This window comes from Perognathus longimembris, chromosome 15 (assembly GCF_023159225.1).
Source record: "Perognathus longimembris pacificus isolate PPM17 chromosome 15, ASM2315922v1, whole genome shotgun sequence".
Lineage (NCBI taxonomy): Eukaryota > Metazoa > Chordata > Mammalia > Rodentia > Heteromyidae > Perognathus > Perognathus longimembris.
This window is the reverse complement of record NC_063175.1, coordinates 5,620,798-5,635,346: the sequence shown is the minus strand read 5'-3', so window position 1 is coordinate 5,635,346 and position 14,549 is coordinate 5,620,798. Positions and strand designations below refer to the sequence as shown.

The 14,549-nt window shown below is 43.8% G+C and overlaps 1 protein-coding gene across 7 annotated transcripts in view; it reads left to right on the top strand.

Annotated features, from left to right (window-relative positions):
* The window catches only part of Epb41l3 (erythrocyte membrane protein band 4.1 like 3), a 215,083-nt gene that overhangs the window by 67,939 nt on the left and 132,595 nt on the right, over window positions 1-14,549 (top strand). For 2 of the 7 annotated variants that reach the window (XM_048363500.1, XM_048363499.1), the window contains exon 1: window positions 1,715-1,874. The exons of 1 other annotated variant lie outside the window; for it this stretch is intronic. The gene's annotated coding sequence lies outside the window, so the exon portion shown is untranslated. Of the gene's footprint in view, window positions 1-1,687; window positions 1,875-14,549 lie in introns of those variants that run through there. 4 more of the 7 variants (XM_048363497.1, XM_048363495.1, XM_048363496.1 and 1 more) reach the window with 4 other exon arrangements.

Sequence of the window (14,549 nt, the reverse complement as noted above, 5' to 3'; positions counted from 1 at the left end):
GGTAGGAAAGTCTGTGAGGCTTATATGTCCAATTAACCATCAAAAAGCCAGAAGTGAAGCGGTGGCTCAAATGGTAGAGTAAAAAAGCAAAGGGACAGTTTCCAGACCTCGAGTTCAAGCCCCAAGTACAGGTACAAAAACAAAGCAATGCAAAACAAAACCCAGAACATTTAGTAGGCGTACCATTTTTGTTCCCTAGAGAATAGTCATCATATACTACCCCTGATTTGCATCACACACACATTAAGATTCATGAGTCATGGAGAAAACAGTTTGCTTCCAATTTAAAAAAAAAATAGCAAAAATACTGCCATAAAATGAATGAAAGTCCTGAAACCATCTGTGTCTCCAATGATAATGCCAACTTCGTGGTTATTGTAAATGATCCGATTTGCTGAAGTCCACTTCCAAAGGAGAGGGCTTCACTATGTACGCAGAGAAAAAAACGAACCCTGAGTCTGTTCACTGCTGTAGTACTCAGCACACTGGAGGGCAAGCAACTATGGCTATATAGGATATATACATAGGTGTCTAGCACTCAAACACATTCAAATCTTCCTGTCACTAGAAAGACATCATGACCTCTGGCACTTTGACCAGTGCCGTAGTCTCCTATGCCCATCCATCCTAATCTTTGAAGTGCCATCAGATGATTATTTTTTACATGACTTTCATACTCAGAGAATGTCCCAAAGATTCCCAGCTATAGAATTCAAGCCTCTGAACTCCATAGCAACCTCATAATTTTCTAGTGCTGGCTCCCTCTCCTCTCCAATTCTCTCCCCTTCCCTCCTCTTCTTTCCCCTCTTCTCCCCTACTTTCCCTTGTCTTCCCCTCCCCTCCCCTCCCCTTCTCTCCCCTCTGATGCAAGCTGGCAAAACCCTTCCTCTCCAACCAAAGCAATCAGATGCCACTTCCCTTTTCTACTGTTCTGGAAACACAGGCCAAGTCTCTCCACCTCCTCAGGCCTCCCTGACAGATCAGCCCACTCTGCTCTGCCAGAGGCTTTTATTCTATATCACTTCTTTGGCAACCATTAGTGAATGCTCTGTTTCCGCGAATCCATCTTTCTCTCCCTTAATGAGTCCTTAGTTCGTGGATGGTGACTAGGTGATTTAGAAAAGGGCTTTAGGATTGGCAAATAAATCTGCCTTTGATTACGGGGTTAGAACTTAGAGACTATGACATTACCCACCAGAGACTTCTTTGGCCCAGAAGTCAGGATATGGGCCCCCTTCTTGCCATTTTAGGGGAGGGAAGAACCTCATCTTATCAACCTTCAATTCTTTATTAACTTAGTATTTCTTGAGTACTTGCACAAGATACGTCCAACTTGCACAAGATACGTCCAATTTGAATGTTTTCGTTATATACATATATATGTATGTATACGTGTACATACATTCATACTGCAGTCTTTAGGCCAATAAATAACTCACCTGAAGGTCAGGAGCACACCTCCCTCCTTTCTCTCAGTCGGTGTCTGGGAGAGAAGAAAAGGGGCCTGAGAGGCCCAGCAGTCATCTAAGTGCAAATCTAAAGACTATGGCTTTGGGTAAGTGTCTCCCAGGCTTGGTCTCCAGAGCCTGACCCTGCTCCAGGACCGAACTGTCCTGAAGTGCTGCGGTGGCCCCCTCCCCCGCCCGGGAGGGCCAGGGACGAGGTTGGCTGGGTTCCCACGGTGTCTGGGCGTGGGCCCCGCCGCAGCTCCGCGGAGCCTCGGTGTCTCCTGCACAGGGGGGCGGGGGGAGCGGCGGCGGCAGCCCTGGGCTGCGGTTCCTCCCCGCGCAGCGTCTCTGCGCACCGCCGACCAGGACGCCAGCCCGAGCCCCGTCCCCACACCGCGCCGCACGGGGCCCTCTCGGCGACCCCAGGTAACTTTTCTGCGTCTCGCACAGGGGGGGGCTTGGAAGAGGGGTCTTGGGTTTCCGAGGTGCGGGGGACGAGGCCCGGGCGAGGCGCACCGGTCTGCGCGGCTGGCGCGTGGCCGGGGAGTCGCGCGGCCGCCTGGATCCAGGAACCCCGTGCGCCACGCGGGCTGGGGTCCCCACCCGGCCCCCTGAGAGCCGACTCCGGGACCCTCGAGGGAGGCTGAACCTGCGCGCGGCGCCCCGCGCCGGAGGGTGCGGAAAGGTCCTGCCCGCGGCACCCGCCGCGCTGCAGCATCCGCCGGGCCCGGGGGCCTCCCCTCGGATGCCTGGCCCGGAGGGGCGGCTGGGTCCCCGGGTCCCTTCACTGGCGAATTTGCGCAGATTCCCGGTTCGGGGCGCCATGTTTTAAGTTCCAGCGCCGGGGCTGCGGGCGGGCGGGCGGGAAGGAGGGCGGCCCTGCCCGCGGGGAGGTGCCGGGGGCCCCGAGGGGCGACACTGCGGCGCCGCCCGCGGCGGCCGGCCCTGCCTGGAGGGGCTCGCGCCCCGTGCGCTGCGGCTGCGGGCTCATCCCTGTTGCGAGCGCGGGCGCGGGCGGGCGCGGCACGGGGCCAGTGAGGTGCGCGGGGCACAAAGCATCTCCGCTCCCCAGCGGGCTCGGCCGCTTTTACGTAACTTGCCTCGATCCCCGATGTGGAGCTGCGGCCCCCGGGCCGGCGCTGGGGGAGGAGGCGGGGAGCGGCCGAACCCCGCGGCTCCGGCCTGGGCACCTGCGGGCCCCTGGCTCGCGCCTCGGGCTGGCGCCCGTGCGCGCCGCGCCATCGCGGGGACTCAGGCCGGGCTGGAGGCGGCCGGGGCGCGGTGCTGCTCACCTGGCCCCCGGGGGCTGGAGCCGGTCGGGAGGGGTCTGCTAGGGAGACGGGGACGGGAGGCTGGGGCTAGGGACCGCTGGAGTCAAGGCCAATGCGAGGCGGTTGTCGTTGGCTGCGGCTGCAGGGGCTTTTCTGTGTCGGGTTCCCCTGGCATCTCGTCCTACTTCTCCCTTCTCCCCGGCCTCCCCACCCCGCGCCAAGTTCGAGGCTTCTGCAATGCGGTGGGTGTGGCTACCTAAATGCGAACTGTGGTCCTGGGGGAGAGCGACCTTGCCTTGTCTCTTGGTAGATGCGCAGATGTGAAGTTTGCTAGGTTTTGTTTTTCTTTCTTTCTTTCTTTCTTTTTCCTGGCCCTGCTATTGCAGGCCAGGATGAAAGTTGGGAAGAAATTGCTGCAGAACACATAGAATGATAAAGAGCACATGTGGTATTAATTTACGTGTGGGGGCTGGGCTGGAGAGCCCGAGAGGGCCCAGCCTGCTAGTGCAGTTGCTTGGGTGACGGGTTGAAGTTGGTGTTTCAGCTTTTTTTATGTTAGTCTTGCAGAGCTGCTTCTGCAGATACCTTGCCTGTCCTTTTTTGGGGGGTGGGGTGGGGGTGGGGAGGGGTGGGTCTCCTGGACTTAGAGTCTCTAAGGCAGCCATGTGTTGTGGGGTACCATTTATTTAGTAGCACAGCTTTCCAAGCACATCACATCATGCACTAAAGACTTTATTTTTTTTTAATTGTACTTAAAAAAAAAAAAGCCTCAAGGACACTAGAAAGTGCCATGAGGGTAGAATCAGTCACAGCAAAAGGCAAGAAACTTAAGGGAATGGAGGCTCATTGTTGTCTTAGCTCAGCAGCGATTTTCTTTCTTTGTAAAGATATTGCCTGTCTGTTTTGGCACCCACTTTCAAAACTTTAGTTGGAGTAAAAAGTTATTGTGAGAAGAATTACATTCTACACTGAAGAAGTATGACTTTATTTTGTTAAATTCTCAAGACACTGATGCAAAAAAAAGTGAAGCTAAATTCTGTCTAATGTACGTTGACTTTCTGATGGTTTAGAAAAGCAAAATAATTAGGTGCACATGCTACTATGGAGTGTTTATCCAGCTAATACAATTGGGCAGGTAATAGATGATTTTTCCTTAACAAGAATAACCACTTTAATTTGTACCCTTTTCAGGGTAAGCAATAGGCCAGTATCTCAAAGAAATATTTACATTTAATTTTTTAATGATTCCTACTGCATGGCTGTGATTTAGGTTAAAATTAGTTTGGGTAGGTTCCTGTGTGATGCTTAGATTTGAACTGACTTTGATTTATAATGAAATATAAGATCAAGGACTTTTTTTTTACTTGATCAGATGTATTTGTACATATACATTGGTTGTTTTTTAAAATTTGGTTGCTCAAGTGCATTAAGGAGACACCAAAGTAGAAATGAGGCACACTTCCATATTGAGAGATGATGTTCTCGTCATTTTGTGAATCCTGAGTTTGCCATCTGAGTTTGAATTAAGTTGTGGCAGAACATGTTGAAGGAGGATTTTCATCTCTGTTGTAGAATGTACCTTTTGAGTTAGTGCTTACAAAAACAAAAGGTTCTGGTCAGGTGCCACTAACTTACACCTATTATTCCAGCTACTAAGGGAGATGAGATCTTAGGATCTTAGTTCAAAACTAGCCTGGACAAAAAGCTCTATGAGACTCTTATCTCCAGTTGACAACCAAAAATCAGGAAGTGGAGCTGTGACTCAAGTGGTAGAGTGCCAGCCTTGAGCAAAAAATCCAAGGGACAGCACTTAGGCCCTTTCAAACCCCAGACAGACAGACAGACAGACAGACAGACACACACACACACACACGCACACGCGCATGCGCACGTGCTCTAAAGTTGCCAAACTAGAAATTATGTTGTTGCTAGTTAAATAGAACTCCAAGAGTAAGCTGGGAAACAAGGTGTTTTCTTTTGGTGAGAATTGGACTGAAACAGAGAAGTTTCTTAAAATGTATACCCTAATCATCTTTAATTCTCATAATCTCTTCCAAGTGCCCTAGCCCTGTTTTCCTCTTCGAATGACAGCTTTATTGGGGAACATAGACTTGGCCATTGAAAACCATGAATCAAATTTATCTTTAGCACCACTTCATTTAGAAAGATCCTTAGTGGTGCAATGCATCTATTTCCTTCCGAAGGCTCTCTGGCTGCCCACTTGCTGGGACTTCAGGGCTGGGAAGCTTAGGGCTGTCATTTGATTTGTCCTGGCAGTAAAGAATTATGTGCTCAGAAACAAGGACTGGAGCACTGAAGTCATTGCCTTGCCTGGTGTTGTGACATCACTATGCTCAAAAAGAAACAAGGGTGGGGCAGGCAGAAGCAGAGCATCTGGAGCCTCTTGCCAGCCTTCACATTGCCTCATGAATGAATGAGATACTCCTTGCTCGGAAACAACTGCACCACCAGGTATTGTTTGGAGAACTGGAAGAAAGGGATGAATACAAAATGGCATGGGAGAATGTGTCTCAAGGGATTGTTGAAGAAGAGGTTTTTGAGGAAATCGTAGAAATCTTTAGATATTCTTCTTATAAAAGAAAATACGATCTTCTTTTTTTAAAAAGCGACTTTAAAAATGATCTGAAGAACCAGAGCAATGAGTCAGTGTTTTCTGTTTATGCATTTAGTGCATGTATTTACTACTATTGTTTGTACGGAAACGACATTCTGGCTATCTATTTGGTTTTGATGATTAGGTTAGCATTTTGAAAGTATGTCTTGTGTTTAAAGGTAACCTTGTTTGTGAGTGGTTTGCTTGTAGTTGGCAACTGGAAAATCATTGGGAAAGCCAAGGATTTCACAGATGTAGGAGATATTTGCTAAGATCAGGGCTAATAGATTTCCACTTATTGTTTTATTTGCTAGTTATTTCATATTTACTGGTTTAGTCCTCGCTTAGAACTCGAGTGCAAGGATATTGAGAGACATGTTGCACCCCACATTGACTAAATCATTAAAAAATGACTAGATTCACTAAAACACAAGGCAAAGAGTAGCTGCATGTGTCCCCTGCCTTTCCTATACCTCTGCATGAAGATGACTGTCATCTTTTCATGCTGATGTATGAAGGAGCTCAGGGTGGTGCTCACTAATCTGCGTGGTTCTTCCAAAACACATTTCCAAAGCACAAGGAAAGAAAACAGGGGGAAATGTGGAAATGGAGAAGTAGAAATTAAGTACCGGAACTGTAGATCACTCGGTTGAAATGTCTTCAGCATGGCATTTTTAGACTTTGGGATGATTGGTTAAATTGCACACTTTAGGATTCTAAGATTCTATTAGTACCAAACCCCTAATTCTTCTGTAATTTGCAGTACAGAGCAAAAGCTGACAACTTAATTTTTAGATTGTTGGCATTTTGATAAATTGCTCTTATAGCCCTTCCTTACAGACTAAAAACGTGTATATGGTGTGTGTGTGTGTGTGTGTGTGTGTGTGTGTGCGTGCATGCATGTGTTCACAGAAAATTCTGTGTTAGATCTAGAAAACAAATGCAGTATTTCACCTGCTTCCTAAGTATATTGTTTTTATAGTTATTCTGGGTGGGTAGTGAATGTCTGATGGAGGTGCCATTCCGCATATTGTTTTTATAGTTATTCTGGGTGGGTAGTGAATGTCTGATGGAGGTGCCATTCCGCATATTGTTTTTATAGTTATTCTGGGTAGGTAGTGAATGTCTGATGGAGGTGCCGTTCTGCATATTGTTTTTATAGTTATTCTTAGTGGGTAGAGAATGTCTGATGGAGGTGCCGTTCCACATATTGTTTTTAGAGTTATTCTGGGTGGGTAGTGTATGTCTGATGTGGGTAGGTGCTATTCTGCATGGGCTTCACTTCCAAACCAAGTAGAGGTCTAAATCCTCAGTGTATTGACTAAATACTTATGAAACTGAATACAAATGAGATCATTTGTGATTTATGCCTCGCTAATGAGAGAGAGAGAATATGAATGAATTAATGAGAGAATGCTTGTCTTATATAGGAGAAGAAGTAGAAGGCTCATGTATGCAGTAGTGGTCGTCGTTGTCATCATCCATCATCATTTCTGGTCTTGGGGTTTGAACTCAGGGCCTGGATGCTGTCCCTGGGCATCTTTGTGCTCAACGCTAGCACTCTACCACTTGAGGCACCAGTGCCATGTCTGGCCTTTTCTGAGTCATTTATTGGAAATAAAAGTCTTATGGTGTTTCTGCCCAGGCTGGCTTTAAACTGCAGTCCTCAGATCTCAGCCTCTTGAGTAGCTAGGATTACAGATATGAGTCACCAGTGCCTAGTTGCAGTCATTATTTTAAATAGCGGGATCCTCTTCAAAGCAAGCATGCTAACCCTGTCTTTAGCTCTAATTGCATGGGTTCTAGATATTCTGCCATAGTGGAGAAGAGAATCCTGTAGGTATTAAGAGGAGAAAAAAAACCAAGGGGGAAAACGGAGAGGCCCTGCTTCCTCCAGTGGGCTTTAGGCAGAACCAGCAGGAGCTACACTCAGAATAAAAAGAAACAGAGGCAGAAGGTGGGGTGATAATAAAATGTGAAGTGGAACTAGGAGAGAGTGAGGGAAGGGGTGACATTTTCCAAAAAGAAATGTACTCTTTGCCTGTAACCCTTCTGTGCATTACCCTCATAATAACTAAAAAAATAAATAAAAATTGACATATAAGTGAAATGATTCGGTGCTGGGAAAGGATATTGATCCTGCCATTGAATCCACCTGCCCCCATAATAGACTTTTCTACTGTATATCCCTCTCTTCCTTTTTGCTATTTTTCTATGTACAGAGTTTATTTTCTCAAATTGGGAGTTTGTGTGTCATTTACTCAAAAATCCAAGTTCATCATCTCTAAAACCAATGAATTTTCCCTATGTTTAGTAACTCTGAAACGTTGAATACGAGTTGCCACAACTGTCAGTCCTATGGCAGAGAAAGTGCTGTCCGCTTCACTCATTGATCGGATGTGCACTGCAAGCTGGTGGAGGAAAGTCCTGGAGACACCAATGGAGTACTCTTCAGAAACGATGCATTTCCAGTGCTTGTGGTGACAGAAGATGGCATTACATGGGAAAGCTTAATCTGCAGTGACTTGGGGGAGACATGTAATTCAGAAAAGTTGGATTCTGTATGTGGGAAGTTTTAGGATCACTTAAACCAAGTTGTATTGCTTATATTTTATGAATGTGCTTATCTAAGTAAGTCTAAAAGTTCTGCAAATAAGTGGGAAGTTGAAATTCCAATCCTTAAGAATGTGTGAGTTGTGAATTATTTGGTAAAGGGCTATATAACATTCTGTCTTACAACTAGTGATGTAATGATTTTATGAAATATGGTTTGTCACTTTTAGGAGTTAGGGTAACCAGCTTTCTACTACTATAACAAATACCTGAGATGACAAGAGGAAAGTTTATTATGACCTTAAGTTTTGGTTTCTGCCCATTGCTTTTAGGCTGGTGGAGTGGCAGCCCATCATGTATGGAGCACGTAGTAGGAAAGACTCCTTATTTCAAGGTCACAGAAGGCAGAAGGGGGAAAGAAAGATTAAGGGTCCCACTGCTCCCTTTAAAGGTACATCCTCAATGACCTCACCTCTGTAGGCCCCACCTCTTAAAGGTGCCATGACATGGGGAACAACTTGCCAATACCTTAGCCTTCGAGAGACACTTTAGATCCAAACTTTGTATGTGCCCACTTTCTAACAAATGCTTTATAATATTGAGTGTTTATTTACATGGCTCATTTTACATATATATTAGTAATTGTGTTTCTTAGGTTTATCTTTTTATGGGGAAAATCTGTTGTGCCTGCTCATTTTGATTTTTCCATTTTGGCCCTTGGTGTAGATAGTTGGATGTTTGGTCCAGATTAAGCATTGAGAAGACATTCCAAATAGGGCATTCAGGAGGCGAGGAGACCTAGGATTAGTTGGAAGGAAGTTTTTGTATTTATGAAAGGTTAAGGAGGACGAGTCTAAGTTGGGAGTGTGTGAGCTGAGGGTGGAACATGTTGGGATTGTCGGGAATTTGTTAGATAGTGGGGAGCCATCGGAAGTTGTTGAGGACATATGATAAATATAGGATGAATTGAAAAATTAGGAAGTTACAGACGGATGGTCTTTTGTTAATGGACTAATCCCAAAAATTTCCAGAAATTGAATGTAATAGTTAACTTTTAGTGATTGATATTTGGCAATATGTACTGCATATAATTTTTGTGAGCATAATTAGCTAGAGATTAAATATTACTTTTGGACTTCTTGAGATGGAAAGTGAGATAGACATAGATGAGCTTTTCCTTTTCATTTATTCTTCCAATTAAAACATCTTTTTCATTTCAAGTATTAATAATGCATACCGACTTTAAAAGATTCTCTGAAAACAAAAATAATAAACAATTAAAGAGAAGAAGAAACCTCATCTTCTGGAGATGCATTTTGTTAATGCTGTTGACAAACATCTTTCCAGTGCTCTAATGCATCTGGCAGTTTCATTTATTATACTGGGTTTTATAACCGGACAAGCCTGGTCGGGCTCCCAGTCTTGCTGTTCAATAACTGCATCAAAAGTCAAGTCTATCTGCTTCTTAGAGTCTAGTTGCCCATTTCTAAAATGTCTGTTATGCTGTTTCAGGTATGAGGATTGAATAGCATAAAACATGCAAATACTGTACTCTGGTTTAGCAATAGCATTAGTTTGACTAGACTTCTAAAATGCTACTATACATTTTCTCTCTTATATAGCTGTATGTCTTGAGTAGCCTTTTCATGTGTATAAATCTTTATTCCTCATTATTGTCAGTGGAGTTTTCCTTTGGTCTCTTCTAAGACCGGTGAAGAATCATTACCTTAATGATGAGGGGTGTGAAGCCTCCTGTCCAGCCCGGCTTCTCCTGCTGATTGCTGTCTACACATGTCCTCATTCTCTTCCTGCACACACGCCAGGAGTCTTGTGATGAAGCAGGGTAGAAAGCCCAGTCTCTAAGGATTATGTGTCCATCTCTGTTGTGTGTGAATTTATCAAGAGGAAATGTTTATTTTGGCTTATGGTCGCTGAGATTTCAATCTGTGACCACATGGCTCTGTTGCTTTGCCCTGTAGCAAGACAGAACATTGTATCAGGTGTGTGTGATGGAGGGCAGTTGCTTACTTCACAGGAAGCAGAAAAAGGGCACTGGGTCTCACTTTCCTCTTTAGAAGTATACCCAATAACCCAGCTTCCTTCTACTAAACCCACCTCCTTCCACCACTTGCCAGTTGGCAACCAAATATTAGACCAGCCAGACACCTAGGCTCATGCCTGTAATCCTAGCTACTCAAAAGGCTCAGAACCAAGGATCACAGTTTGCAGCCTAGCTGAGCAGAAAAGTCTGTGAGACTCATCTCCAATTAACCACCAAAAAGCTGGAAGCGGAGCTGTGGCTTAAGTGGTAGAGTGCTAGCCTTGAACAGAAAAGAAACAAAAAGCTAAAGGACAGTGCCTAGGCCTTGGGTTCAAGCCCAAGTGACAGGAAAAAAAAAGATCTGAATTATAACTCTATACCACTATTTGGGGTCAAGTATAGGATTGAAAAAATAGACTTGACTTGATTTATTTGTCTAACTCAAGACCCTTGCAATTCTTGAAATGTGCATAGCAGTAATTCATGAAAAACAGCTGCCTTGCAGAAAAAGAATACACAATGAGTTAGGAAAGTAGCAGAGGGAGACATTTTCTAACCTTAAGCTAGTTTTCTCTGAAGTTCATGTCTCTGGACAAGGATCCCCAGCTGTGAAGTGGTGATGAAGCTTCCTGATGTTGAAATAAGATGTGTATTTTAATACATCTGGGCCAAAGTGTAGTGACACCAGACACATAATTCATGTTTTCCCAGGTCAGCTATTATGCACCCGTTTTGCTTGCTCCTGGGGACTTGTGCAAATGTCCCTCAAAGAAAGTATAGAATTTTGTGAAACTTTGTGACATTTACAAACCCTACCATCCAAAAGATGATGAGAATTTTGTCAAGTGTAAAATCCCAAACAACAGTAGAAGAGGCTTACCAAGAAGATGTTGTTTCTTTTTTTTTTTTTTTGGCCAGTCCTGGGCCTTGGACTCAGGGCATGAGCACAAAGAAACTGTCCCTGGCTTCTTCCCGCTCAAGGCTAGCACTCTGCCACTTGAGCCACAGCGCCGCTTCTGGCCGTTTTCTATATATGTGGTGCTGGGGAATCGAACCTAGGGCCTCGTGTATCCGAGGCAGGCACTCTTGCCACTAGGCTATATCCCCAGCCCAAGATGTTGTTTCTTAAAGTTGCCTGTACAACAGAATTTTCTGGCAGGATTGTTAAAGAGTTTCTATGTGCAGATTCTCCTTTGTTTACCTTGCATGCTGGGACCACCATATGTTAAGCATGTGCTCTGCTCCTGAACTTGAGCCCCAGACCCCAGATTTGCCTTTAATAGGCCTGGTGTATCATCTAGGCATAGCCAACTTGAGTGCTATCTCAGCCAAGTGGTCCCTGGACCACAGTTTGAGCTCTATGTCTGAAGGACTCTCGTCTTAATGGCTCTCCAGCTTACTGACTATTGTCAGTAAAGTATTGTAGGAAGATTATAAATAATGGCAATAATGTTCAATAGAAGGCTTTCCTTAACACAGAGCAAAAAGACCTGGCCTTGGGCTCAGACTGTATGAGTTTCATTATGGCTGGTTTATTACTTGCAACTTTGGCTGCACTAGGAAATTATATAAAATCTAATAAGGCAAAGGAAGTCAAGCTAAATGTTAGATTTCTCATCTGCTGAGTAGCGATGATGATAATTCTGAACTCAAGTGGTCAGGAGGGTTAAATCTGAGGGAAAGGATGTGGCTCTTACTATGTCTATGGTGGGGTTAATTTTCTTCCTTTGTGATTGACAAGGGAAGAAGAGAGGTTGCTCTGAGTCAATGTAATTTTGTTTATTAATGTACTGCATTATTTGTGCCTCACAGATAGTCTCAAGATATTATGAAGTTCTTACGATTGTGAAAATTAAATGATTATAAGCTTTGCTTTCTTGCAGAAAGCAGTTTCGTGATACTAGCATCAGCAGCGAGTGCTCACAGTATATTATAATATATGTTAATGAGCATTCTCCTTACACTCTTATCCGAGAATAGCACACACGTTAGCCATATAAAGGAACAACCAAACAAAACAGAAGTCACTGTCTGTCACATTTAAATTGCTTCAGTATCTTCAAACCTGCAGCTAGATCCACGAGGGAACTTCTGCCTTTGGAGCTATAGTTGCCATCTGTAATTAAGGATCTTAAGCTTTTCCAACAGTGATGCCAGCGTAGCACACCAAGTGAGTTATTACCCATCTGTAGGTGGGTGCATTTCTCCCTTCACCGAACCTTCTCAAATCTGCAAAATTGATGTTACCTCTAAGAGTGTTTCAACACAAAGATAAGATACATGAAAAGATCATTGTTGGAGAATAGGGAAAAATGTGTACATTGGAATATGTAAGTTAAACTTCATCATTTTTCTTTCTTTCTTTTTGTGCCAGTAACAAGATTGAACTCAAGGCCTTACTCTCTCACTTGCTTGTCAAGTGAGTCAAGGCTGGCTGCTGCTCTACTACTTGAGCCACACCTCTACTTTCAGCTTTGTTTGATGGTTAATTGGAGATAAGTGTCTTACAGACTTTCCTTCCTAGGCTGGCTTTGAACCTGGATCCTCAGATCTCAACCTCCCAGGTAGCTAAGATTATAGACTTGAGCTACCAGTACCCAACCATAGTCTTTTTCCCATTTAGTTACCAGTGAACTATTTCACTGGAGCACTTATTAGTTGTATTGGTTTGTTAGCAGACTTATTTCTACATGCATTGATGTACGCATTGAATTTGAACTTCTTGATTTCCTTGCTTCTCCTGGTTAGACTTATAAAGTATCCTTACTTGGTAAATTTAGAGTAGTCAAAAAGCCTGTGTTACTGGCCTAATCCGAGTTAGCTCTGAAGGTTTCCTATCTCATTGGCTGTTTTACTGTCTCCCAAGATGAACCAGGGCCAGCTTTAGAATTACAGTGTCTCCAAATGACTCTAGTTCAAGTTTCTCTCAACCCAAGGAAACCACAACAAAAAATAGACCAACCCATCTTGTGACTCAGCCCCCACAAGCTCAGCACCAGTGCTGCTTTCCAGCTTTCTGCTAGGAGCCAAACCTTTTGAAATTGTGTTTTGTCCAGGTAGGATATTCGTATGGCTACTGTGATGATGAGAACTCAAAAATTCATTGAAGTACACCGAAGCTCACACTCATATGGAAAAAACTCGGACCCAGGGAACCTTTGCAGTGTTCTATTTCTTTGTTCCTTTGTTTATCTGTGTATGCTACAAAAACTTACAGCAATGAACACACAAAGCAGGCTGGGCTTTTCTGGATATGGATATATATACATATATATATACACATATATTTACATATATTTTATGTAAGTATGTGCGTATATACACACATACATATGTACATCTATGTATATATACAAGCACACAACACATGCATGTATATGTATATGGACAAATATATATACATACACACATGAGCATACATATGTACATATACATACATGTATACGTGTGTGTGTGTGTGTGTGTGTGTGTGTGAGAGAGAGAGAGAGACTGAGGTTTGGACTTACAGATGATTGGCAGGTACTTGAGTGTGACTTGAGTCACACTCTCCCCCAGCCTTTTATACTTAAGTTATTTTTCAGGTAGAATTTCACACAATTCCTAGGCTAATTTCTGTCCTCCTGTCTCTGTTACCTAAGTAGTTAGAACTGCAGAACGCGCGCGCGTGCACGCGCGCGTGTGTGTGTGTGTGTGTGTGAAAAAGAAATATTGCAATATGACTTGAATAGCAATGAATGCTCTGATTAGGTCTCAGTGGCTTTGGGCCTAGATGGCTTCTGCCAGCCGGGCAGAAGAGGAGATGAGCCTTAGTCTTTGCCTTGGGCTCAGACTTTGTCTGCTGTCTCAAGAGTGATTTGGGCTATTATAGAGGCCCTCCCTCTAGCAGATGACACAATCCCCTGTGATTTGTAGAAAAGCTACTGAGGCTCCGGTATCCATTTAGGGAACATTTTTGTTTTTCTGAAGAGACATTATCATTGTTGTTACAGTGACTATTCTTGAGTTGTTGAATGAATAATTCATGTCAATCAAAAAGTACATGACTAAGTCCTCAATGTACCACAGTGTAGATTTAAGGACAGATAGTTCCTCATAAAGTCTTCTCCTTTTTTTAGAGATTTAAAATAGTCAAACTTCTTGTCATAGAGACAGTCTTTAAAGTACCCAGTGTGTAAGTGCTTCCTCTATAGTAAATGTTCAACTCACTGTAGCTATACAGCTCTACAAAGAAGAAGCTAGAGGAGTCTATGGAGATTGAGGGCTGTGTTTACAATTGTTACAGTTATTACAGTTTCCACTTACTGTGTTTCACATCTATGTTTGATCTCCTACAGCCATATCACTAGATGCTAGAGGAAATAATTTATACCTGTTTCTCCATTACTGTCTCAGAAAACATTCATCTAATTTTTTGTTTGTTTCCTTACTTATGTGAAAAGGAAATTTTATATGTATATATGTGTGGGGGCTGAGGATCAAATCTAAGGCCTCACTCATAGAGTGCACCCCTGAGCTATATTCTGAGTGTTAAATCCAGATTTAAGTGAAAGAGTAGATTAAAATACACCAAGGAACAATCCCCATAAATTTAGGAAGGAAAATTGTAGATCTGTCATTAGCAT